Source organism: Bos grunniens, chromosome 23 (genome assembly GCF_055505025.1).
Source record: "Bos grunniens cultivar Pamir isolate PY7600 chromosome 23, Bosgru_T2T1.0, whole genome shotgun sequence".
NCBI lineage: Eukaryota > Metazoa > Chordata > Mammalia > Artiodactyla > Bovidae > Bos > Bos grunniens.
Genome location: NC_141187.1, coordinates 17,508,827 through 17,536,201, shown reverse-complemented (window position 1 = coordinate 17,536,201; position 27,375 = coordinate 17,508,827). Strand labels below are relative to the sequence as shown.

The window sequence follows — 27,375 nt, the reverse complement described above, 5'->3', positions numbered from 1 at the left end:
TCAGGGATTGAACCCACACCCCCTGCAATGGAAGGGCAAGTCTAAACCACTGGACTGCCAGGGAAGTCAAATATGTCCTTAACATGGGATCTCATGTAGCCAAACAAAATGATTTCTGCAGGTGTGTATGTTTTTTAACATGCAAAGGAAATCATGATGGATCGTTGAATAAAGCAGATTATAAAACAAGACTATAGTAGGAATTTTTATTTTTTTCATTAACTTTTATTGGCGTATAGTTGCTATGGTAGGAATTTTTAGAGAAAAAAATACATATAGGTATCTATGAATAATGAAGGATATGGAGTATTAAAGGTATGTTTGGGCTTTCCTGTGGTCCAGTGGTTAAGAATCCACCTTGCAGTGCAGGGGACACCAGTTTGATCCTTGGTCCAGGAGGGTCCCACACGCCACAGAGCAGCTAAACCCATACACTATGACTACTGACCCCAAGCACCTAGAGCCTGTGTTCCGCAGCAAGAGAAGCCCGCGCACCACAGCTAGAGCGTAGCTGCGGCTTGCAGCAGCTAGAGGAAGCCCACGCACAGCAACAAAGACCCACCACAGCCAAAAATAAATAAATCTTAAAAAATAAGCATGCTTGGCAGACCTGCTGCATCAGCATTACCTGGGAGCTTCACAGAAAGGTAGAATCTGGGGCCTGTCTCCTGACCCGCTCAATCAGAATATGTGTTTTTTTGACATGATCACTGCCTTGTTGATGCAGAGTAAAGTCTGAGACTCACTACTCTGGAACACTGGTTCTTGGCTGCTCATCAGAATTCATCTGGGAGCAGTAAAAAATAAATCCTGATGCCCTCGTAGCACCTAGACCAACTAAATCGCCTCTTTGAAGTCAGGCTGGGCATCGTATATCCTGGAACTGTCAACCGATGCCTAGGAGCAGCCAGGATTGGAAACACCTGCTGAGCACCTTCACTCAAGCTGTTAGAGTGCTTATTCTGTGGCTGCTGCAAACCTGGAGCTTCTCATTTTTTTCTTTCTGCTTTTGTGTATTTTCTGATTTTTGTTTAGGGAATGTGTATTATTTTGTTGGGCTTCCCAGGTGGCTGTAGTGGTAAAGAATCCTCCTGCCAATATAGGAGACATAAGATATGTGGGTTTGATTCCTGGGTTGGGAAGATCCCCTGGAGGAGGGCATGGCAACCCACAGAAAAGCCTGGTGGGCTACAGTCCATAGGGTTGCAAAGAGTCAGACACGACTGAAGCGACTTAGCATGCACACATTGTTCTGTTAATGATTTTAAAACATTATTTAAAATTAAAAAGCTCTAAATGGATGTAAGGCTCATCTGAGGTTTAGCCTTGAAGTGAGGAAGATGTTTCAGAGCAGGATTCATGTTCCCAGATTGGGGGAGGGAGGGTGAAACAAAGCAATATGTTGTGCTGTTTCTTTTATGTTTAGTCATGATGTTAAATTCTTAAAGTTGTATTTTAAAAAAGAATTTTATTTAATTATTTTTGGCTGTGCTGCATCTTTGTTGCTGGGCAGGCATTTCTCTGGCTGCGGTGAGCGGGGGCGACTCTTCTCCCGGTGGCTACTCTCTAGTTGCTGTGTGTGGGCTTCTCACGGTGGAGGCTCCTTTTGTTGTGGACCACTGGCTCTAGGGCTTCGGGGCTTCAGTAGCTGTGGTTCCTAGGTTCTAGAGTGTGGGCTCAATAGTTGTGGCACGTGGACTTAGGAGGTCCTCAGCACCTCCTAAGGTAGGATCTTCCCGGATCTGGGATCAAATCTGTGTCTTCTGCATTGTCAGGTAGATTCTCTACCACTGAGCCACCAGGGAGACCTGAAAATTGTATTCTGAGATTAAAAACTATCTCAGAAAGGAAGCATGAGCTTTTAATGTTTAGCAAAAGGGAACACGAGTTAAATGCTGACAAACCCTGCTTTGGAGGAAAAAGAGGAGTCATTTCCATCTACCACCTGACCTGGTGCATCTCTTTCCCTTAAGACAAAAGAAACTAAACATTGCTGAGAGCTCTCTAACTGCCAGCATTGTTATAGGCAGTTCATTACCTTTGTAATAATGCCAAGGAGCAGCATTACCATGTCCGCATTTTAAAGGAGACTGAGCCCTACAGAGGTTACTTAATTTGCATTTAAGCCCTAGCCCCATGCTGTCCCATATGGCAGCCACTGGCCACATATGGCTGTTGAGCACTTAAAATATGGCTGGTCTGAATTGTTATGTGCTGTGAGCATAATATAAGCACCAGAGTAAAAAGACTTAGCATGAAAACAAAAAAAAACTGTAGAATAGCTCATTAATAATGTTTCATATTAATTACATATTGAAGTGATACTGTTTTAGATGTATTTGGAATAAATAAAATATATTCTTAAACTTTATTTCAGCTATTTCTTTTTCACTTTTTAAATGTGACTACTAGAAATTTAAAAATTACTTATGTGGCTTGCCTTTTTGGTTCATACTTTATTTCTAGCCAGGCAGAGGCAACTAGAAGTTAGGCCCAGGGGGATTATTTAGGTTTGCTGTTTATTCTCTTTGGAACCCTTGTAAGGGCAGAGGAAAAGGTGAGAGAGGAAGCAGCTTCTCTCTGTCTGATTGAGAACTGGTTGGAAAAGAATGAGTTTGAGAGCATCCCTGCCAACTTTCTTTAGCCCGGTGGTTCTCAACTTTAGCTGAACCTTTGAATTTCCTGGAGAACTTTTTAAAATCCTGATGTTCAGCCACACTACCCTCTGATCAAATAAAAATCTCTAGAGAATTTCTATTTGTCAAGGTACCGAGGAGGTTCAGCCAAGATTGAAAACCACTGCTTTAGCCAGATTTTTTAATCCTTCCTCCCTGGGAACAAACGCGAGCTGTCTGGGAAAGTAGGCTAGCAACTTGTAGAAAGCAGACATCTTAGATGATCTTGGAGGGTGTTATTTGGGTCCTTATATATTTTCTTTAAAATTAAAAAAAAAATTGAGGTTGCTTTGTTTCTGTTGCGTGAATCAGTCCTCAAAGAACAGGGTTATTTAGTTATCTTGAAAACTCATTCTTTGGCCACTAGGGGGATTGAATGAAAACACTTGCAGAAGGATAGAAGCCTTTGTCCCTTTGAGAAACTCCTCAGAGGGGAGGTAAATTGGCACTGTCTTCCTGGTGGGCAGAGGAGCAGCTTGTACTGCTACTTTTTAACTTTCATTTCAGCCTTATAACTCAAAGGGCTTGACCTTTGTGTCAATGAAAAGTGCTATATTCTTTCTGGGGATCCCTTTTGCAATATAATAGCAGAAAATATTTATGGAGTGCTCACTCAATGTCAGACACTGTTCTGAATGCTTCACCCACACATTAAGTTCTCATAAAGGGGCTTCCCTCGCGGTCCAGTGATTAAAACTCCACCTTCCAATGCAAGGGGTGCAGGTTTGATCCCTGATCAGGATCTAAGGAATCACATGCTGCAGGGTGCAGCCAAAATTTTAAAATAATAATAATTTTTGAAAAATCCTCACAACAATCTGATGCAGCAGGTACAATAACTATCTTAATTTCAGATAAAAAAACAAAACAAGGGCTGGAGGGATTAGAGGACAGACCCCATGGCCACAAGAGTTGGAAAATAAAGGATTTGAACTCAAGTAGTCTGTCCTAGAATCTGTCTCTTGACCTCTAAGTGATATATAAAATGAACTTTGCCCCATGGTTTTAGTCCTAGGATTTTATTCAAGGAAATGATCAGACAGTTGCATAATTGAGAACACAACTAGACCTAGAAAAATCTCAGTGTCCTATTCTCATAGGAGACTTGTTTAAACAGATTAGAGTATCACCATAAAATGAAAAAATATGTAACAGCTAAGAGTCCTGATATAGAAGTGATGTACTGAAATGGAAAAAATCTTCGTGAAGTATTATTAAGTTAAAAAAGCAATTTAGAAAACATATTCAGTACCATATCCAGGAAGAAAGAGCCAGTGGGTACGTGTGGAGGCGGGAGCACTAAAACATTAACAGTGGCTATTTTTAGAAGGAATATCAGAAGTTTTAACTTTCCTCTTTACATTTTTTCCTTATATTCGGATTTTTTCATAATGTCTTTAGGTAGCGATTTTTCTAGAGCAATGCAAACGAAGATATTTCAGGATATGAAAGAACAATGCCTGCTTAAAGGAAGTGGAAGGAGTAAGTGGGAACTAGTCTTTGAGGTCATTTGGGGCACTAAATTTAGCATTAGAACTCTGGCAGCCAAAGTAAAAAAAGAAACATGTTGATTGTATAAATTTCATAGTATTTTATTTCATGTTTTATGAGAGAGCCTCTTAGGTGGTTTTCTGCATTTCTAATTGTTTACTCTTGTGAACTTCAGGATGTGCAACCCTAAATAGATGCTGCACGCATATCCTCGTTCTGTGGTACCAACTTGTATTCAATCAAAATATTAGGTTGGCCAAAAAGTTCATTTGAGTTTTTCCATACCATCTTATGGGAAAACTCAGAAGAACTTTTTGGCCAACATGATCCTTGAGTCGCTCCCATGTACCAGTCTGGGGACTGAATGCTCAGTCATCTCTTCCTTGCGACAGAACACTGATTTGTGCCTCCTGTTCATCCCCCACCTGGACTCCATCCCATACAAGTGCTCTTAAGTCTAGTTCTAGCACCTTCACTGGAGCCTGCAGTCCAAACCAGTCTTCTGCGTTTGAGATGGCTATTGGACCACAGTCCTCAGGAGATGATTATATACATACCCGTTCCTTCATCTTTTCATAAACATTCACTATGTCTCCACTGTTAGACCAGAAGCAACCTGGGAACATAGGCCTATTTCCTCTTATTATAGAACCCTGGATAGCATTTTAGAGTTTGAAGGGGATGCTCGACAGCTGGGATGGCCAGTGCCTCCTGGTTTGCCTGGGACTTTGCTGGTTTTAGCACTGAAAGGCCCACCTCCAGAAAACCCATTTAGTCCTGACAAGTCAGCTGGGCACTTCTTGAGTCCCTTACTTGATTGGTCCTTACTTGATTGGATAATTATAACTTGATTGGTTGGATTGTTTTATATGGCAAAATCCCTACTAAGCACATTCCCATTTTTAGCAATACAGTGTCAAAATAATAACCCCTATATTAGCATGGCTCTCCTACTGCTGTGTTTATATAATCGTCAGGCAAACTCTGACAGCAGGAAAAGGCAGGGGTTATTAGTCCACTTGAGAAAAAGTGAGGCTGAGAAGAGTTCTGTAAATTTTTCCAGCTAGTAAATGAGTAGCCAAAATTATGAATTAGGTCTTTTGATTCCTAATCAGGGCTTCCTGGAATTTGAAAATACCCACCATGGAGCTTCCATCACTTTGAATAACTGTGCATGACTTTTGTGAAGAAAAACCCAAATTGTAGTTTGAGATCCAAAAGGCTTGCACAAATGAAACGTGGAATAAATACCATCATATTTCTAAGTGGAACAGTTCAATATAATAATTTCCCCAAATTTCATTAAATTGAATGAAGTTTTAACAAAAATTCCAACAAGACTTTTCTTAGAATGTAACAAAATTATTCTTAAGTTCATCTGCTAGATGAACTTGAAGAAAAGTTCAAGAAAAATTTGAAAAGAAACAGTTGTGAAGGAGGATAACTCTCCTTCTAGGTTTTCAAAGTTATTAAACTACAGTGTTTTAAGCAGTGAGGTTGGCACAAAATTGATTGATCAGTGGAATGAAATAAAAAGCCCAGAAAGAGAACCCAAAGCATATTAGAAATTTGGTATATGCTAAAGCTGATTCAGGTCAATGGGAATGATTGTTTATTTAGTAAATGATATTGAGCAAATAGACTGATCATTTAGATGTTAATAAAAGTAGGGCTCTATCTCTCCCAAAACTCCAAAATAAATTAACTTTTAATGTAAACAAATAAAGCTACAAAAGAATTAGAAGAAGAACCAGTGAATGTTTCTGGATCTTTGGGAGAAGAAAACCTTTTTAATTTTAATACAGAAGGCAGACATCATAAGGGTGAAAACAGATTAAATTTGACTACATGAAAAATAAATTTTTAAAAGGTTTAATATAAATGACAGTGTAGGACAAACCTTTGCTACGTATATGATGATTTGAAAGAATTCTTGCAAATAGGAAAAAAAAAAACATACTAATAGAAAAATGGCAAAGTACCCAATTTGTCAAAGAAGTATAAATTATTTAAATTTCTATCTCCTTAATAAGCAAATGAAAGTAAATACAAACCAAAAAGATCTCTCTCTCTCCACTTTTTATCTTACCTAATGATATTGGAAAAAAATTTTAAACCATAATATCCTTTGCTGATGGGAGAATAAATCAGTAGTCTTTTTGTAAGGCCAGTTGTAACAGGAATTAAAACCTTATTAACCTGAATTAATTTTGATCCAGCAATGCCATGTCTGTCTATATTTTAAAGTAATAATTGGAAATATGTGCAAATATCTCTTTATAATCATGTGTGTAGAAATTTTATTTATTGAAGTTAAAAGGAAGAAACAATATCTAGTTCTAAGGAATTGGTTGCATAAATGACACACTATTGTTCTAGTGGGATGAGAGGCAATTAAACAAATATACTCTGCAGTTAATATTGTAGATGAATATTTAATTACATAAAAAATATCCATGACAATGTATATTGCTAAGTGAAAAAAGCATGTTACTAGGCTGTATTCATAGCATGATCCCGTGTTTGTTTATACACATATATACACATATACACATAATCACATACACACAGAGCATGACATGGATTACTCATGATTGTTCTTTTTCTTTTTTACTTTTCTACATTTCTACAGTATACATTTATTGATTTTTTAATAAGACTAATAATTACTATTAATTATTGTTAAAGAGAACTTAGAACCTGGATCAATGTTTTTATCAAACGTATGGATACAGGGACGTTTGTGTGCTATGATACATACTTTTGTAATGCTTGAATTTTTTTTTAATTGAATTTTATCATTTTTATAGTCAAAAGGAAACAATATTAAAAAATAAAGGGCTGAGGAACAAAGAAGTTCATACTCTTTATTCCAACTTTTAGAAATGTTCTTAATGCTGAATATGAGCAAATATTTACTTATACAGAGATTCATCATAACAGTGTTTACAATAGGAAAAAACCTGATAACAGACATAGAAACATCATGTAAATAATATGAAGCTAAATAAATTATGACACAGGCCCCTTAGATGAACCTACAGTGACATAGTAAAGTCAGCATGAATCCAGCCTGCCTGGATTCAAATCTCAGCTCTGCCACTTGCTGTGTGACTTTGCACAAGTTACTTAGCCTCTGTTTCAATTTCCTCCCATAAAATGAGGATAGCAATAGTACTACATCATAGGATGGTTATGAGGATTTTTAAATCACACCCCATGTGGGAAACAGATGACACATTCAAATTAGTTAATTTGAAGAGAGTTTAATAAAGGGACTCTGTGCAGAGCTGTGGACAGGATGTCTTGAAACCCCCAAGGATAGTGTAGTACTCTCAGCTAGTAATGGTAGGAAGTCATAGAGAGCATCTAGGCAGGTATTGGAACCTGGAGCGAGAAAGAGTTCCTCGGAGGAGCTGTGGTCTTTGTTAAAAGCTCAGTGACCCTTCATACCTTAACCTCACCCTTCAGGCTTCTTCTGAGACATCTGTAATTAGTCTGCCACTGCTGCAATAATGGTACATATAAATAATCCCAAATCTCACTGGCTACAAACTGCAGACATTTGTTTTCCTCACTCCCAGGTTGACTGAGACAGTGCTCCTTCAGGCTTTGGGTTGTTTGGGTTCAGGTCAGCTTCCTAGCCCCCTTATTTTAGGACCAGCCGCCAAGAGGCCAAACCAAACAGGCAAGTCCCTTTCAGTCCTCTGCTTACCCCAAGTGTACGAACATTCCATTGGCCAAAGCGTGTCCCATGACTGAGGCTAAAGTAAATAGAGTAGAGACATTTCTATCCCATACACTCTAGTAGAAGGTAAGCTCCCATGGCAAATCCTAACACAGGCAGAGAGGGAGAGAGTGGGGTTGGGAATGATAATCCAGTGACAACTTGTCGTTGGCCACATCCAAGGGGCACAGAAGCTGGGTGGTGCTCTCTGTACAGGGCCTTTCCGGGGCACAGAGCAGGGCAGAAAAGGGTAGAGATGTCTAGAGAGGCAAACAAAGATATCTGTGTAGGATTACATGAATTGATATTTTTAATAGTTTAAGATAGTGACTGGCAAGGGAAAAATACTATGTGTTTGTTAAATGAAATAATAAAATGTGCTATAGAGAATGATGTGTTCAAGAATATTTAAACTGTTTATCATTAATTGTTAAGTGAAAGAGATTATAGAGCAGGTACACATGATAATACAATTTTAAAATCCAATTTACCTAGAAGAAAGACTGGAAGGAAACTTAGCAAAATAATAATGTTGTTGCTGGGAGGTAGAATCATTGGGAATTTTTTCCCGTTCTGTGTTCAGAAATAGGCTGCCATATATAATCTCATAAGTTGTGCATTCCACAACTCCAGAGGCCCCGTTTGTCTCTCTGCGCACCTTCGGCTTATGCAACTTCCTTTATTGCCCATAGATTCTAAAACACACATGTATTACTCTTGTGTAATCAAATAAAAGCAGTAAAAGTTGCAGCCTTGCTTTGTCTCCCTAAAACGATTGTTATAAGGAGCACTCACCAGTGCTTGGGGACAATCCAGGTTATACAGTCACCATTGCAGAACTGAAAGGTATTGCTTCATGCGTGCAGCATAAATATAGGAAACTTGTTTGGCCTGAGTGAGTTACTAAAATTTTTTAACGTCCTCTAATATGTTTTATTTAGTGGAGAAATTCAGAACTGCTGAATCAGAAATGAGGAATATAAGAATGGAATATTCCTATCAGATCCACAGTGGAGAAGATTTGAAGTAAAATGAAAGCTTCTCTCCCCAGGCCCAGGATAAAACGAAGCATTCAGGTACTTCCTGCATTTCTTGTTATATGAGATATTAATAGCAACAACATTATTTATTAATATAAACTTCATTGATATTAATATCTTATTATAATATTAAGGTATTATAATATCTTACAATATTAATATCTTATTAATGTTATTGGGCTTCCCAGGTGGTGCTACTGATAAAGAACTCACCTGCCGATGCAGGAGATGTAAGAGATGCAGATTTGAGCCTTGGGCCATGAGGTTGCAAAGAGTCGGACACCACTGAAGCGACTTAGCACACACATTAATATTATTACCACTTAGGCTACTGCATTCTCTTACTTAACGGCCAAAAATTATGTGCATTCTCTTTGAAGTCCTCCCCTCCCAAGACAGAGTTAAACATCCCTTCCTCTGTGTGCCCACAACCCCTGTGTCTGTACTTCCATTCTAGAATTTAACATAGACTCTCATAGTCATTGACATGTTTGTGAGATCATCCAAAGAATTCGTGGATTTTCTTTCATTTTTGTAACCTCAGTATTTCTCTTGGTACGTAACTCAGAAACATTTCTTGAGTAGGTGTCAGGACTTCCTATTTCACTGTTCTGGGAGGCGTGAAGGGCGCTGTCTCTTGAGAGTGTGGGAAAGTGGTAAACAGCCCATATATATACCCAGGGGAGCCTGTCGGGAAAGGCTGAGTCAGAAATACCCTAGAGAGCTCCCAGCCCTGAGCCCCCAACAGTGCACTCCTAAAAACTGGAAGACAGAACCAAAAGCCATCCTAGGCAGGGTGGGACAATTCAGAAGAGTATGTCTCATATATACACTGGTGGTTCAGACGGTAAAGAATCTGCCTACAGTGCAGGAGACCTGGGTTCGATCTCTAGATTGGGAAGATCCCCTGGAGAAGGAAATGGAAACCCACTCCAGTATTCTTGCCTAGAGAATTCTATGGTCAGAGAAGCCTGGTGGGCTACAGTCCATGGAGTCACAAACAGAAACAACTGAGTGATAACACTTTTGTGTAAAAAATAGATAACTAATGAGATCTTACTGTATAGCACAGGGAACTCTACTCAGTGCTCTGTGGTGACCTAAATGGGAAGGAAATCCAAAAAAGAGGGGATATATGTATACATATGGCCGATTCACTTTGCTGTTCAGCAGAAACTGACATAGCAGTGTAAAGCAACTGTATTCCAATTAAAAAGAGTATATCTCTTCTCCCATTTGGATTCTTAGGATCCTTTTTAAATATTATTTTTTATAAAAATATTAATATTTTTGGAGATAAAAATTTGGATTCATTATAAAGTTAGATTGGAGGATGTAGCTTGGTTGTCAAGTGAGTCTGCTAATACCCTCCTATTTCAAAATTACCTTCCAAAATGCCATCCTCTACCCCTGTTGGGAAGAAACTGTTTGGCCTGCCACATGACTGGGGGAACAGACCAGAATATACCTGTACTCCTCATGGCAGGTTCCCAAGCAAAAGTGAGTTCAGAAAGCTAGGCCTGCCAGGGGAGTATGTACAAAGGCACGAGCTTCTACGCTGTAGAACTGGTACTGTGCATTCTCTAAAATCTTTTTCACTTTCCTCTCCTGGTTTGGATTATTGAGAAGACACAGTATTAAATATTTCTCTGAACCTTGGTTTAGCTTTTGCTTTTTTATAATATGAAGAATGTAGCCTCTGAACCAGGGCTTCCCAGGTGGCTCAGTGGTAAAGAATCCTCCTGCCAATGCAGGAGAAACTGGAGATGAGGGTTCAATCCCTGGGTTGAGAGGGTCCTCTGGAGGAGGAAATGGCAACCCACTCCAGTATTCTTGCATGAAAAATCCCACAGATAGAGGAGCCTGGTGGGCCACAGTCCCAGGGGTCACAAAGAGTTGGACATGACTGAACACAGCAGCAGCCTCTGAACCAGCTGAGGAATGTGGATGGCAGAACATGGACTGTTTCCATGTTTGATATCATGGTATTGGATACTTTCTCCACAAAATCTTAATGTGACGGCTGGACAGATCATTGGCAGAAATACTCAGGATTCTGAATTTGAGAGTTTGGGCCCCAGGTTGCATAAAAGTAACTAGTCCAGAGTGCTATTTTCATAGTTCAGATATCCCAGTGGGCAAATCTGATAAGTCAGTTTGAAAGGCATTAATGGGGAAAAATAGGTTTCTATTGTAGACTACCACCCAAACCTCATTTGCCTTTTAGCAACCACTTTTAATGTCTTGCCTGAAAAAAGGTGTCCTGTAGGCCTGGTAAGCCATGAGCCAGGTCTCTTCAGGGAGAGGGCTTGATCTGACACCCCTGAATGAGGGCGTATAGGAAGCTTCTACTTTATTCTCCATCGCACAAGGCTATTGTAAGATGCTAAGAATGCGGTGGAAAAGGGGGAATTTTCCGGGTTGAATTCAGAAGGAGCAAAGCACAGGTGGCCCCAGAGCAGGGACCCTTCCAGCCTTACCCCATCATGATGCACTTCACCAGCTTGGGCAGAAGCAGGAAGGAGGTGAGGGCAACACAGAGCCCCGTGAATGTGACCAGGGCACCATTTCTAGGTTCTGGAGAGTCAGCTGACCTGATCAGGCTCTCTCCAAGCCGTTTGAGAAGTCAGCCTCCTCAGCCTAAGGGCTCCAAAAGTCCACAGTCCACCAGCCCTAGGCTGCAGTCCACAGCCACAGTCCCTGCATTGCTAATCCTGGCCAATTGTCAAGTTAATGAATCTCCTGGGTTCTCAGGGGACTGGGCAAGAGTGTGGATGACTCACTGTGGCCCATCCCCATTATTAGAGAAACAGCTCAAAGCAAATAGTCTGTGATGGTGACTGAGTAATGTCAATTTCATTAGAGAATATTTTGTGGAAGGTGCAGCAATAAATAGCATTTGCAAACCTTTTAAGACTAATTTTTGTGTCACGGCAGAAAGGGGAAGTTAAGAGTAAATAGCCTGAGAATCAGATGATTTATTTCTCAGTTGAGACTTGTGTGTTTCATTCACTTCTGGGACATTTCTTCTCGTCTATCTGCCTTTGGGGATCAGTACTGAAAGAGGAGTGACTCATCGTTTGGCCACGTCTACTTTTCTGTGTTTAATCCCTTAATGTAAAAGAGAATTAGGCAAGAGGATTAAGAGAGATTAAACAAGATTCATTATTGAACTATTAAAAATTAAGCTCTGGCTTAAAACAGCCTAAGAGGAGTTGCATACAATAATGTAAGGGACATAAAAATTCCTTCTTCAAGCACAAGAGATGTTCTCCATCTGTTCTTGGTAAAAATCAATGATTAACAATAATACACTCATAAGGTATCATAATGTCTCTTCATTTATGAAGAGACCCTACCAACCCACCTCTCAGAGGGTAAAGACTTAGAAAAAATAACTCTGTTCCTGAGATGAGTTAACCTGTTATTTCTCTTTATCTACCAGAGGACCAGATCTTCTTACCCACAGAGCATCAGAGTTTAAAACTGATAACCACTGGACACTTGTAGGGTTCATAAGCTCCTGGGTCGTACTCTAGGGCAGGGCTTGAGTGAGATACCGAAAATGAACAAATTTCCCCTTCCTCCTTTTTAATCACAGACGTAGCCTTAAAGGTCCCTTTATCAATCTCCTCAGGTCAAGTCTTTATGTGGGAGAACCAAGAGAAAAGATCCAGAGATAATTCTGGAAAAAAAGTAAAAATTAGGTTTTCCTCAGAGAACTCAAAGAAATGAAAATGTTAGATTATGAAAGATGTATATATAAAACATTAAAGATAAGATGGTCATGGGTTGTGTATTCAGCCTTATCCCTCCCAAGATATTTCTTTAAACCATAAAATAAGGGAAATTTCTGTAGGGTCTGCTCAGTCTCAGAAGATTACACTTCCAGACTTCAGAGGCAGACCAAGACTCTCAAAAGACAAGAGCTGTGTTCACCTTCAGAGCTGCTGCAACTTTCATGAGGAGTTACTGCCTTCTCTTTGTGGGCTTGTGGCTGCTGTGTTTAGTCTAGAGCCATGGTTTATAACTCTCTACGAGGACCATGGATGGACAACTAGGGATATGTGAGGCCCATGAACTTGTAGCAATTTTCATTATACATATATTGACTGGGGCAATGTGGAGGAGCCAAAGCTCTCAGATTCTCGGAAAAGTCCATGGCCTCATATGGAAGAGGGTTCCAGGCTTTTCCAAGGCTGGAGCATCTGTATGCTTTCTGATTCAACAGCAGCCCCACACCTGAAATATAGGTAACGTTCTTAAACTCACCTTACGATGAGGAAAGGGGCTGACAGAGTTTAAAAAACTTGTTGAAGTCACACAGCTGGTAAATGGTGAAGCCAGATTATAAATCCAGATCTGACTTCAGAAACTGAGTCTCTCATTAGTGGGCAATGCTTTGTCTACATTTAATAGGTTCAAAAGAATAAAATCTGGAATTTGTTATGTCTCTTTCAGCTTTCCCAAATCTTTACAGTAGCATCCCTGACAGGTGACCCAGCTCTGCCTGACCTCTTCTGGGGATGAGAGCTTCATCCCTCACCAGGGGTCAGCTCCTCTGTTGAAATTAATGAGTACTTTCCAAATATTAAACCTCAATTTACTTTATGACTGTATGCTGGCAAAGTGGTGTTTCAGTTGTGAAATACAGAATTTTTTAGGTGTGCTATTCAGGACTGGAGTCTGAAATTCTGCAGCATGAAGACTTCTGCTTCTCTCCCTTTTTGAAGTGGGGCACACAGCAGAAGGAAGGTAGCCTACATTGGCAAATCTAAGCATGAACATCAAGAAAGTATCTAACATGTGGAATGATGGACAAGGCAACCATCCAAAAACATCAGAAGAATGTATGCTTTGAAAATGGGAATGACCTGACAGCAAAATCTTTATTAGCTGACATTGGAGGCCCTTTTTTTCCCCCCTCTATCTTCTTTTGTAAAAATGATCCTTTACGCTTAACAAGAAATCTGGAAGGTGGGGAGGATGCTTTCTTAGAGTCTTGGTGGTTTCTTTTGAGCTCACATTCTTTCCTGCCTCTCAAAACATCCTCAATGATAGATGACTTAAATGCTTCAAAAATGGAGAGCATTTAACAGTAATGCTAGTAAAGTAGAAACTTTGTTATTGATGCCTGAATTAACTATTCTTTTTGAGGTAGCTAATCTCCGTGGATGGTCACTAAGGGTTCATGCCTCCTGGGACTCATGCCTTGGAATCTAGACTGGCCCAAATGTAATGTGGTGAGAGTGATGCTATGCCAGTTCCAGGCCTCAATTTTAGAAAAATTCTTAAAGTTTCCATTTGTGTACTTTTGGGAACTTTGTACTGCTGTGTATGAATCCAACTACTGTCATGCTGGAGAGACCATGGAGAGAGAAAGAGATATTCCAGGATGATGTGGAAAGAGAGAGTCCCAACTGTTCAAGTATTTCATTAGTCCAGCCTTTCAGCCATCCCTGGGAAGGCACCAGGCATGTATCTGAGCTATCTTGAATGTTCTGTGTAGTTGAACTCCTAGGTGACTGCAGCCCTAGCTGATATCACGCAGAGCAGAAGAACCAACCAGCTGAGCCTAACCAACCTATAGAACATGAGAAGTAATAAAAGACTTGTTATTAAAATCTCCTGAGTGTGGAATAGTTTGTTACATAGTAATAGATAACGAAACACATTTCATATTCATATAGCAAAATTGATTATGGGCAAACAAGTGTTAAAAAGCAGAGACATTACTTTGCCAACAAAGGTCCGTCTAGTCAAGGCTCTGGTTTTTCCAGTGGTCATGTATGGATGTGAGAGTTGGACTATAAAGAAAGCTGAGCGCCAAAGAATTGATGCTTTTGAACTGTGGTGTTGGAGAAGACTCTTGAGAGTCCCCTGGACTGCAAGGAGATCCAACCAGTCCATCCTAAAGGAGATCAGTCCTGGGTGTTCGTTGGAAGGACTGATGCTGACAATGAAACTCCAATACTTTGGCCACATCATGTGAAGAGTTGACTCATTGGAAAAGACCCTGATGCTGGGAGGGATTGGGGGCAGGAGAAGGGGACGACAGAGGATGAGATGGCTGGATGGCATCACTGACTCGATGGACATGAGTTTGGGTAAACTCCAGGAGTTGGTGATAGACAGGGAGGCTTGGTGTGCTGCAGTTCATGGGATCACAAAGAGTCGAACATGACTGAGCTACTGAACTGAACTGAAACAAGTGTTGATTCCAATCCCAAAGAAAACTATGTCAAAGAATATTGAAACTACTGTACAATTGCACTCATCTCACATGCTAGCAAAGTAATGCTCAAAATTCTCCAAGCCAGGCTTCAACAACATGAACCATGAACTTCCAGATGTTCAAGCTGGATTTAGAAAAGGCAGAAGAACCAGAGATCAAATTGCCAGCATCCATTGCATCATCGAAAAAACAAGAGAGTTCCAGAAAAGCATCTGCTTTATTGACTACGCCAAAGCCTTTGACTGTGTGGATCACAACAAACTGTGAAAAATTCTTAAAGAGATGGGAATACCGGACCACCTGACCTTCCTCCTGAAAAATCTGTATGCAGGTCAAGAAGCAACAGGTAGAACTGGACATGGAACAACAGACTGTTTCCAAATCAGGAAAGGAGTACGTCAAGGCTGTATGTTGTCACCCTGCTTATTTAACTTATGTGCAGAGTACATCATGAGAAATGCTGGACTGGATGAAGCACAAGCTGGAATCAAGATTGCCAGGATAAATACCAATAACTATGGTATGAAGATGACACCACCCTTATGGCAGAAAGTTAAGAGGAACCACTTAGCAGCTTGTGTGTGTGTGTGTGCTTTCAGTGGGGTTGGAGGATGTAATTGACCATATCTAAGCCTTAACACAGAGAAGGCAATGGCTCCCCCCTCCAGTGCTCTTGCCTGGAAAATCCCATGGACAGAGGATCCTGGTAGGCTGCAAGTCCATGGGGTCACTAAGAGTCGGACACGACTGAGCAACTTCACTTTTACTTCTCACTTTTATGCACTGGAGAAGGAAATAGTAACCCACTCCAGTTTTCTTGCCTGGAGAATCTCAGGGATAGGGGAGCCTGGCGGGCTGCCGTCTATGGGGTCGCACAGAGTCAGACACGACTAAAGTGACTTAGCAGCAGCAGCAGCAGCAAAGAGCCTCTTGATGAAAGTGAAAGAGGAGAGTGAAAAAGTTGACTTAAAACTCAACATTCAGAAAACTAAGATCATGGCATCCGGTCCCATCACTTTATGGCAAATAGATGGGGAAACAATGGAAACAGTGACAGACTTTATTTTCTTGGGTTCCAAAACCACTGCAGATAGTGAATGACTGCAGCCATGAAATTAAAAGATGCTTGCTCCTTGGAAGAAAAGCTGTGACCAACCTAGACAGCATATTAAAAAGCAGAGACATTACTCTGCCAGCAAAGGTCTGTCTAGTCAAAGCTATGGTTTTTCCAGTAGTCATGTACGGATGTGAGAGGTGGACTATAAAGAAAGCTGAGCGGCGAAGAATTAATGCTTTTGAACTGTGGTGTTGGAGAAGACTCTTGAGAGTCTCTTAGACTGCAAGGAGATCCAACCAGTCCATCCTAAAGGAGATCATTCCTGAATATTCATTGGAATGACTGATGCTGAAGCTGAAACTCCAATCCTTTGGCCACCTGATGCAAAGAACTGGTTCATTGGAAAAGACCCTGATGCTGGGAAAGATTGAAGGCAGGAGGAGAAGGGGATGACAGAGGATGAGATGGTTGGATGGCATCACCGACTTGATGGACATGAATTTGAGCAGGCTCTGGGAGTTGGTGATGGACAGGGAAGCCTGGCGTGCTACAGTCCATGGGGTCGCAAAGAGTCGGACACAACTGAATGACGGACCTGAACTGAATTGAAGTGTTGATAAAAATGTATACTATAGTAAAGTGATGAAAAACATTCACTTAAAACACCCAATAAAAAAAAATAAGCCTCATTAGAGACTTACCTGGGAGTCCAGTGGTTAAGACTTCACTTTCCAGTGCAGGGGGTGCAAGTTCAATCCCTGGTAGGGAAGCTAAAATCCCATATGCCTTGTGGCCAAAAAACCGAAACATGAAACAAAAGCAATATTGTAACAAACTCAATAAAGGCTTTAAAAGTGGTCCACATTAGAAAAAAATCATTAAAAAACAAGCCTCATTAAAGCAGTATTCTAACCACAGTGAGATAGCACTTTATAACCACTAGGATGACTACAATCAGAAAGGCAGATAATAACAAGTGCTGACAGAGATGTGGAGAAATTGGAACCCTCATACACTGCTGATGGGAATATAAAATGGTGCAGTTGCTTTGGAAAGCAGCCTGGCAGTTCCTCAAAATGTTAATCATAGAGCTGGCACTCGACCCAGAAACTCCACTACTAAGGATATATCTAAGAGAAATGAAAACATATGTTCCCATAAAAACTTGTACAGGAATTTTTATAGCAACACTATTCATGATTGCTGAAAAGTGGAAACAACTCAAATGTCCATCAGCTAATGAATGGATAAATAATATGTGGTATAATCTATACAAGAGAACTGTATAGATACAAAGGAATAAAAAGGATACATACATGAAGTATGGATACATGCTACAGCATGAATGAATCTTGAAAATGAATGAAGTGAAAGAAGCCAGTCACAACAACCACATACTGTAGAATCCTGTTTATATGAGTGGTTGCCTAGGACTGGGTAGCAATGGAGAATGACTGTTAATGGGTACAGATCTTCTTTTTGGTATAATGAAATATTCTAAAATTGAACAGATTGATGATTTCAACCTTTGTGAATATACTGAAAACATTTAATTGCCCATTTTAAATGGGTGAATTGTATGATATGTGAATTGCAGCTCAATAAAGGTGTTACAAAAAAACAAGAAAGGCAATCTCCTGTTAGACTGATATCTATTTTATTTTGCCTGCTTTGGGCACTAGATTCTTGCCTGTCATCAGATAAGGCTAAATCAACTCAGAGAGCTAACAGCACTTGAATAGGCTTTTTGATGGGGTAGTTTATCAAAACAACATGAGATGAGAGCTGAATGTCAGTTTATTATACAGTTAATATAATGTAATATTACAGTTAATATTCTTAGCTTCGTCTTATCCATAAGGTGAAGATCAATACAAAGATTTGGTCTGAATCTTTAAATTCTCTGATTGAGGTTTGTTAAGTCACCTCTAGGGAATTGCTGTGTTCTAATTTTTGATGTGATAGTAGCTTGTCAGCATGAAGAAAGGGAAGAGGGCAGTATGGCCCCCTCCTCAGTTTCCCAGAAAACAAAACCATGTGCATAACTCTATTCACAAGAACTGTCAAAAGTATCTGAATTCATTGCTGACATAGTCAGAAAGCGTAAGTTCCAGTTAGATTATCCTGCAATAGCATAATAGCACATTTTTCTAATGGCTACTGAAAGGTTGACTTTTATAGATGTCTTAGATGTTTTTGAAAAAAAAGTTCTATGCTCTATTTGTTGTGAGGTACAGTTTTAAACATATCCATTAATTTAAGCTTGTTTATTGTGCATTTATGTCCTCTATAGCCTTACAATATTTTAGGTATTTCATTTAAAATTATAAATATAATACTAACTTATATTAAGTTAATAATAACATATATATAAGTTAATAATATTAACTTATAAGTTATATATAATATTAACTTACTGATAAACTAAAATATGCCAGGCCCCATGCCAGGCCCCAATGCTCTGAGGATTCATTCCTGATCAGTACACAGTTTCTGTCCTCATGGAGCTCATAGTAGATAACAGACGTCTCAGTGAATGAATATATAAGACCTGCAATGTCAATCTGTATTTGTATATTTTAATTTATGTGTATATTTAATGTATTATTTTAATATTAGTATTTAATATTATTAATATATTAGTATTTTTATCTATTATTTTTGAATAAGCAATGTTAAAATCTGCGGTCATGAAGTTATCAGATTCTCCTTTAAAACTGTTCATTTTTGCTTATACTCTGAGGATTCTTTGGTAGGTGCCCCAGTTCAGGATTTTTATAACTTCCTGCTGTTGTTGTTTTATCACTAAGTCATGTCCAACTCTTTTGTGACCCTGTGTGCTGTAACCCACCAGGCTCCTCTGTCCCTGAGGTTCTCCAGGCAAGAATACTGGAGTGGGTTGCCATTTCCTTCTCCAGGGATCTTCCCGACCCAGGGATTGAACGTGTGTCTCCTGCATTGTTGGCAGGAGAATTGTTTACTGCTGAGCCACCTGGGAAGCCCAACTTCCTGATGAATTGTTTCTTTTATCTCCTGCAGTGTCTAATCTTCACACCCTTCAGTAAAACTTGCATTTTCATCTCCAGAGATTCAACTTGGGTCTCCTTTCCATCGTCTGTGTCTCCACTTAACATACTCAATCTTTACCTTCTTGAGTTTATAAAATATAGTTACAATAACTTTTAATGCTCTTATCTTTTAATTCTGTCATCTGTGCTGTTTCTGGATGTGTTTCTATTGATAGATTATTTTTCTCCTCATTGTGGGTCAGCGTTTCCTGCTTCTTTGCATGCCTGGTAAGTTTTGATTGGTTGCCAGACATTGTGTATTTTATCTTGTTAAATGCTGGATGCTTTGTATGCCTGTAAATATTCCGGAGCTTTGTTCTGAGACACAGTCAAATTATTTGGAATGAGTTTGATCCTCTTAATGCTTTTTTATTTTTAAGCTTTGTTAGGCAGGACCCAAGTAGACTTTAGTCTGAGGCTATTTCTCCACAACTGAGGCAGTACCTTTCTGGTTACTCAAGGCCGTATGAATGGCAAGGTTTTCCACTCTGTCTGATGGGAGTCCGGTTCTTCTCAGCCCTGTGTCATCTCCGTGGATTGCTATCTCTGCTCCTTTTGGGTCATTCATTCTCTGGCCATGGGTGGATGTATCACACTCACAGGCTGATGAACTCTCAGCTGAAGACTCAATGGGGATCCTGGGCACATCTTTGAAATGGGCTTTCTCTGTGAGCAGTCTCCTCCCTCTCTGTGCCCGAAAATTCCGACAGCTTTGGCTTTCTCAGACTCCCAGATATATCTCTTCTACTTGGAGGCCCTGTGGATCTGCTCAGGTTCTCCCTGCCTAGCTCTGGCTTAGAAACTCTCCAGAACTTAACTGGAGCAAGCATAGGGTCAGCTACTGTGTTTCACCTCTGGGGGATCAGGGTGCTGTGTGATGTCCAAAGCCTGAAAAACCTTTGTTTCTAGTATTCTGTCCAGTTTTTTAGTTGTTTAGGGCAAAAGAGGGTAGATCCACTTCCTGTTACTCCATCTTGGCCAGAAGTTGAGGTCTACTTAATTTTTAGTCATGCTTTTGCCTTAATATCTATTTTTGTCTTCAATTGCCACACTAGCTTTCCTTCCACAAGTATTTGCCTGGTGTTTATACTTCCAGCTCTTTACTTTGAGCCTTCTTATATCATTACGTCTCAGGTTTGTCTCTTTAAAAAGAATGTCACAATTGGGCTTTATCTCCTAGTCTGAGAATGTTTGTCCTTTAACAACTGGGTTTCTTTGTTTAAATTTATAGACATTAGTAATCTATTTGGATTTATGTCTATTTACATTTTTTAAACAAATATTTATTAAATTATTTATTTTTATTCATTTGTTTTTATTTTTTATTTTTGGCTCTGCTTGGTCTTCATCGCTGCATGAAGTCTTTCTCTAGTTGCGGTGCTCGGGCTTCTCATTGCAGTGGCTTCTCTTGTGAAGCATAGGCCCTAGAGTGCTCAGGCTTCAGTAGCTGCAGCACACGGGCTCAGCAGTGGTTCTCAGGCTCTAGAGTGTGGGCTCAGTAGTTGTGGCACATGCACTAAGTTGTCTCACAGTATGTGGGATCTTCCCAGACCAGGGATTAAACTGGTGTCCCCTGAATTGCTGCAAGGCAGATTCTTAACCACTGGACCCTCAAGGAAGCCCCTCTAGTTCCTTTTTTTGTGCTTTTCTTTTATGATGGTTTTTCTTTTTCCTTTTATTGCTTTTTATTATATTAGAAGAGTTTTTTTATCCTCCCCTTTTTTACTTCTACAAATTTGAAAGTTATGTATTCTATTTTGTTTTTTTAAGAGTTATACTCAGAATTTTAATATGCATTCTTGACATAATAAAGTACAAATCTAATTGGTACGGTTATCCTCCTGAAGAAAAATACAAGGTCTTATAATGATTTAATTCCTTTCTCTGTTTCCCACGTTCCATATAACTGTGGGCTAAAATGTATTCCATCTTGTTTTTAAACATCCCCACACAAATGAGTAGTTTTGAATAGTTGATGTTTATTAGGTTTAGATTACCCATTTGCTCCCCACTGCTTCTTGCATCACAGTCCTTCAACAGCCATCTTATTGAAGAATGTTCTTCAGGAATTCTTTCCCTGAAGGTTTAGTGAGAGGTGAACTGAGTCTTTTGTTTGTCTAAAAATGTCTTTATTTTATTCTATGCTTAATGTAGAAACATGATTTTGCTGAATATAGAATTCCAGGTTTAAAATTACTTTCCTGTAATATATTGAAGATATTGTTTCATTTTCTTCTGGCATTTGTTATTTGATGAGAAGTCTGTTCTCAGTAATTGTTGTTCTTTTGTAGACAGTCTGTCTTTCCAATTTGGCCAGATTTATCTCTTTGTCTGTATTGTTCTGCAGGTGTGATGATGTGTTTAGGTGTAGATTTGCATTATTTATTCTGTTCGAGACAATTTACTACTTTAGTTAGAAAGACTCATTATGTTCAACACTGTCCTGTACCCTCCTCAGGACTGAGGGATCAAACCCCCTAGATGCTAGGAGCTGGGGCTACTTCCAGAAGACAATGCTTATATATCAGCCTTCTCCAGGAAGTACTTGCAGCTGAATAGTGCTGCCTTGCTCACAGGGTTACACCCCTTCCTAAGGGTGGGTTTAGTTGCTAAGTCGTGTCCAACTCCTGCGACCCCATGTAGCCTGCCAGTCTCCTGTGTCCATGGGATTTCCCAGGCAAGAATACTGGAGAGGGTTGCCTTTTCCTTCTCCAGGGAATCTTCCTGACCCAGGGATCAAATTCAGGTCTCCTGCATTGCAGGCGGATTCTTTACCAACCGAGCCATCAGGGAAGGGAAGCTTGCATCCAACGATTGGGATTGGTCGATGCAGGGATACAAAGCTTGCAGGGATACAAAGAGCCAGTCTTCTTGTCTCAATGGGGGACAATTCTAAAAGTCCTTCTTAGCATCAGCACTCCCTTTAGTAGGATAATCAACTCATCCTGACATATTTACAGGTTCTATGGATTAGGAATTGTTGGGGAAGATGGCCTTATTTGTTTAGCAACAAAAATATGCATTATTTTAATTCAAATTAAATTGGAAACGACCCATCAACAGAGAATTAAGAATATTTTACAGCATTACACTCTTGATACAAAGAACAAGGGAGCTGCATATATAATGACATGGAAACATGATATATATTAAATAAAAAGCTCGATGTTCTCAAGTATGTGTGTTAAGACCATTGGTTCTGCAGATTCTGATCCATCATGTTGACACCCAAGTCAGCTTATTGATTCTTTATAGAAAGCTGTCTATATGTACTGAGGAAGAAAAAAATTCCAAAACAAGTTAATCTGAAATATAGCAAACAATGCATTGTAGTTTATATTTATTAAAGATCATATGAGGCTTGAAAAAAAACTGAGCTCCTGATCTTCATCCCCAAACCCCAAAGTTCTCTCTTATCTCAGTTAATGATAACTGTTGTTATAAATATTCAGGGAAAAATCCTTGGAGTCATCTTTACGTCCTCTTTTTGTCTGATACTGCAGTTTCTATGCAGCTTACCTAAAAATGAACCCAGAATTGGACCACTTCTTATAATCCTCACTGCTGTCGCTGGTCCAAGTCACCATCACTTCTTGCCTGGATTATTGCAGCAGCCTCATGACTGGTAGGGTTTCAGCCAATTCTCAATGTGGTAGAGTGACCCCATTAAAGTGTTCGTCAAATCCTTGTCTCCTTCTGCTCAGAACCCACCAGAGTAACTGTTCACTTATCACTCATGGTAAAAGCAAAGTCCTCACTGTGATTTGCAAGGATTCCTGCATGATCCAGCTCCCTGTTACCTCCGAGACTCATCTCCCACTGTGTGCTCTCTCTTTTTCACTCCACTCCCCCACACACCCTGTTCCTTGCTGTAATTTAAAAATACCAGGCATGGTTCCCAGTCAGGACCTTTGCTCTGGCTGTTTCCTCTGCCTGGAAAGTTCTTCCCCACATATCCCTGTGATTTGCTCTCTTACTTCTTCAGATGTTGAATAAACATCACTTGCTCAGTGAAGTTTTCGCAGGTAATTTATCTAAAACTTTAACCCCTCCCTCTTGACATTCCATACCCCTTTCCCTACTTTATTTTTTTCCTTAACCCTTTTTACTTATCTTCTATCTCATATACTATATATTTGTCCATGGAATTCTCCAGGCAAGAATACTGGAGTGGGCAGCCATTCCCTTCTCCAGGAGATCTTCCTGACCCAGTGATTGAACACAGGTCTCCCACAATGCAAGCACAAATTCTTCACTGTCTGAGCCACCAGGGAAGCCCCATTATATTTATTATCTCTCTTCATTATTAAAATGTAAAGTTTATTAGACTAAGCTTCTTAAAAAATCTATTTTGTTAACTGCCATGATCCCAGAGCCTTGAATCATGTCCAGCATGTACTGTGAACTCAATAAATATTTAGTGAATGAATGAAAGAGTGACTATTTTTTGTTTCTAGAAATTTGACTTGAAAAATCTGTATGTTCTTATTGAATAGTGTCCTTTTGCTTCTGATTTATAGTGATGAATAGTGTGTGCTCTAGAACTAGACTGCTTGGGTTGAAATCCCAGCTCTGCTACTCTAATAGCTGTGTGACCATGGGCAGTTTCCTAACATCTCATCTGTAAATGCAGAAAGTGATAGTGGCTGCTTCACAGGGATGTACTGTATAGCTGTAAAAGAATTAGGAACCTTTTATGTACTGATATGGAAAGAGTTTCAAGGTCTATTTTAAGCAATAAAAGGAAGGTACAGAATAGTAATATATAATTTTCTGTCTTTTATGCAAGAATATGTACCTGCATAGAAAAATATTGGAAGTATTTAAAAGAAATTTATAAAAGTGCTTGACTACAGAGAGAAGGGAGTGGGAGTAGCATATCAAGAAAGAGAGTGACTGGATTTACTGTTGAAAGAGGAGGGTAAAGATGTTGATTAACTTGAGGTTTTGTTAATCAAGTTGGGATAAACTTGGGACTTCCCTGGTGGTACAGTGGCTAAGATTCCTTGCTCCCAGAGCAGGAGGCCCAGGTTCAATCCCTGGATAGGGAGCTAGATTTCACAGGCCTCAACTAAACATCCCACAATCTGCAGCTAGACATTCTGTATTCCACAATGAAGATCAAAGATCCTACGTGCCACAATTAAGCCCCAGTGCAGCTGAATAAATAAATGTTAAAAAAAAATCAGGATAGGCTTGGTTATGTGGTAGTTACAATCACACCAAAGTCTCAGTGGTCTTTTTCTTTCTCCCGCTAAATTCCATTATAACAGACTGGGAGTTCTATTACATAGTTCTGGGATGGGTATATAACCTAGTTCTGGCCAATGACAGGTGACAAAATATCCCAGAGTGCTTCAGGGAAATGTTCCCACTCTTGAAAAGAAACAAACAGGAATAGATATCCCTCACACAGGCCAGATTTACAAAGGATGCTTGATAATACGGGAGCCATCTTGTTGACTTGGGAGAGGCAAGCTTGGGAGATTTACAAATCTGACCTCCAGGGGATGGTAGAGTTAGAAAATAGAAAGAACCTGGATACTTAATGAGGTCAGCAAACCACTGAATTAACCAACTCTGGAGACTTCCTACCTCAGGATTTCTTATTATGTGAGATAATAAAATTTATTTATTGTATAAGCTATTTCAAATTAGATTTTCTCTTATTAGTAGATGAAAACATCCTCATTTATAGGTTTCTCATTCATTTTTCTTATTTTATTTTACTGACTAGCTCTCCCAGTGTAATGTTGTATAGAGCATGAAAGCAGCCATCTTTGTCTTATTCCAGATTTAATAGGATTACTTCTAAAATTACCCCTAAATATTATAATGACTGTAGGTTTTGGTAAGTCCTTTTATTAAGATAAGAAATTTCTCTTCTAGAGCTAGCTGCTTAGAAGTTTGTGGGTTTTTTTAAAAATCAATAATAGATTTAAATTTTGCCAATTATTTTTTAGCATTTGTTGATATAATCAGATGCCTTAATCTGTAAATGTAGTGAATTACATAAACTTTCTAAGTTAAAATTAGATCCTTAGACTTCTGTAATTAACCTCTTTGTCATAATATATTTCCTTGATACACTATTGTATTTGCCTTGTTGAAATTTAAATGGAATTGTTGCATCTCTGTTCCAGGTGAGGTTAATCTTACTGAGTTTTGGCCTCGGTGTTTTGCTGAACGCACAAAACGAATTAGATACTTTTCCAACAGTAGAATAACCTTTTGCTGTGTGCTTAGTCGCTCAGTTGTGTCCGACTCTTTGTGACCCCGTGGACTGTAGCCCGCCAGGCTCCTCTGTCCATGGGGATTCTCCAGGCAAGAATACTGGAGTGGACCTCCTTGCCATGCTCTCCTCCAGGGGATCTTCCCAACCTAGGGATCAAACCCAGGTCTCCCGCATTGCAGGTGGATTCTTTACCATCTGAGCCACCAGGGAAGCCCAGAATAATGTATATAACATAGAAATTTATCTCTTTTTGGAAGGTTTCCTAGTGCTTATCCATTAAACTTCTTAGGCTTTTTTTTCTTTCTTTTTTTCTTTCCTGGCTGTGACTGGCTTGAGAGATCTTAGTTCCCCATCCAGGGATTAAACCCAGGCAGTGCAAGTGTGGAGTTCTAACCCCTGGACCTCCATAGAATTCCCTTACAAAGTTTATAAAGCTTAAAAAGAAGACAGTAAAGGGGATGGTAGAAGGGAGCCTCACGAGGGACGGGATATCTGTATATATATGGCTGATTCACAGTAGTCTACAGCAGAAAATAACACAACATTGTAAAGCAATTGTATGTCAGTGGGGGAAAAAAAAAGACACTATGGGAATTCAGCAGTCCAGTGATTAGGACCCTCTGCTTCCATTGCAGGGGGCCACTGGTTGGATTCCTAGGGGGGAAACTAAGATCCCCACCAGCTGTGTGGCAATGGGCAAGGGAAAAACAGTGAAACTTAAAAAATGCAGAAAATAGTATAATAAACATCTATTTACTAACTCATAGCCCCAGATGATCAATACACAGCAATTATCATCTTGAAACAAATCCCTGACATTACAGTTTATGAATATTTCAGCACATATCTCTGAAATATAAAAACTTTTAAAAACCTACCACAATATAACATAAAATATCCAATTGGTGCTCAAATTTCCTTTTGTGTCTCATCAATATTTTAACAATGTTTGTATCAAGATCCAGTTAAGGGCCATACATGCAATTGGGTGATGTGTCTTTTAGGTCTCTTCTAATTTATAGATCTCCCCTGTCCACTATACCACACACATCTTTCTCTTTCTTTGGGATTTATTTGTTGAAGGAACTGGATCACTTGTTATGTAGAATTTCCTACAGTCTGGATTTATATTTCTCTGGTGTTGTTTACTGTGTTCCTTATAGAAAATAGCCAATACTGACTTTAAAAAATTATTCCATATCATAAACTTGAAGTGTTTTAATCCAGTACAGTTATTATTTTTTATTAATGCAAAACTGTCACATCTTTTGCCAACAGGAGCCTCTTCAAGTTGACTTCTAAGTGGGTTTTTAAAAAATTTATTTGAGTATAGTGGGTTTACAATGTTGTGTTAATTTCTGCTATATAGCAAAATGATTCAGTTATACATATATATACATTCTTTTTCATATTTGTTTCCATTGTGACTGATCATAAGATATTGACTATAGTTCCCTGTGCCATACAGTAAGATCTTGTTGTTTACCCATTTTAAAAATAGGTATATTTTTATGTATATTTTACTTATTTATTTGGCTGTGCTGGGTCTTAGCTGTGGCACCTGCAGCCTAGTTCCCTGACCAGGGATTGAACCTGGGCCCCCTGCATTTGGAGCACAGAGTCCCAGCCACTGGACCACCAGAGAAGTCCCTATCCATTCTAAATATAGTACTTAGCATCTGCTACTCCCAAACTCCCAGTCCATCCCTCCTCCACCTTCCTTCCCCCTCGGCAACCTCAAGTCTGCTATCTGTGTCTGTGAGTCTGTTTTGTAGATAAGTTCATTTGTGTCGTATTTTAGATTCCACCTAAAAGGAATATCATATGGCAATTGACCTACTTCACTT

At 39.5% G+C, this 27,375-nt stretch overlaps 1 protein-coding gene across 2 annotated transcripts in view; it reads left to right on the top strand.

Moving 5' to 3' along the window:
* Positions 1-27,375, top strand: part of TRERF1 (transcriptional regulating factor 1) — a 318,184-nt gene that overhangs the window by 29,203 nt on the left and 261,606 nt on the right. For both annotated transcript variants that reach the window (XM_086371663.1, XM_086371662.1), the window contains one exon: positions 8,835-8,969. The gene's annotated coding sequence lies outside the window, so the exon portion shown is untranslated. The remainder of the gene's footprint in view (positions 1-8,834; positions 8,970-27,375) is intronic.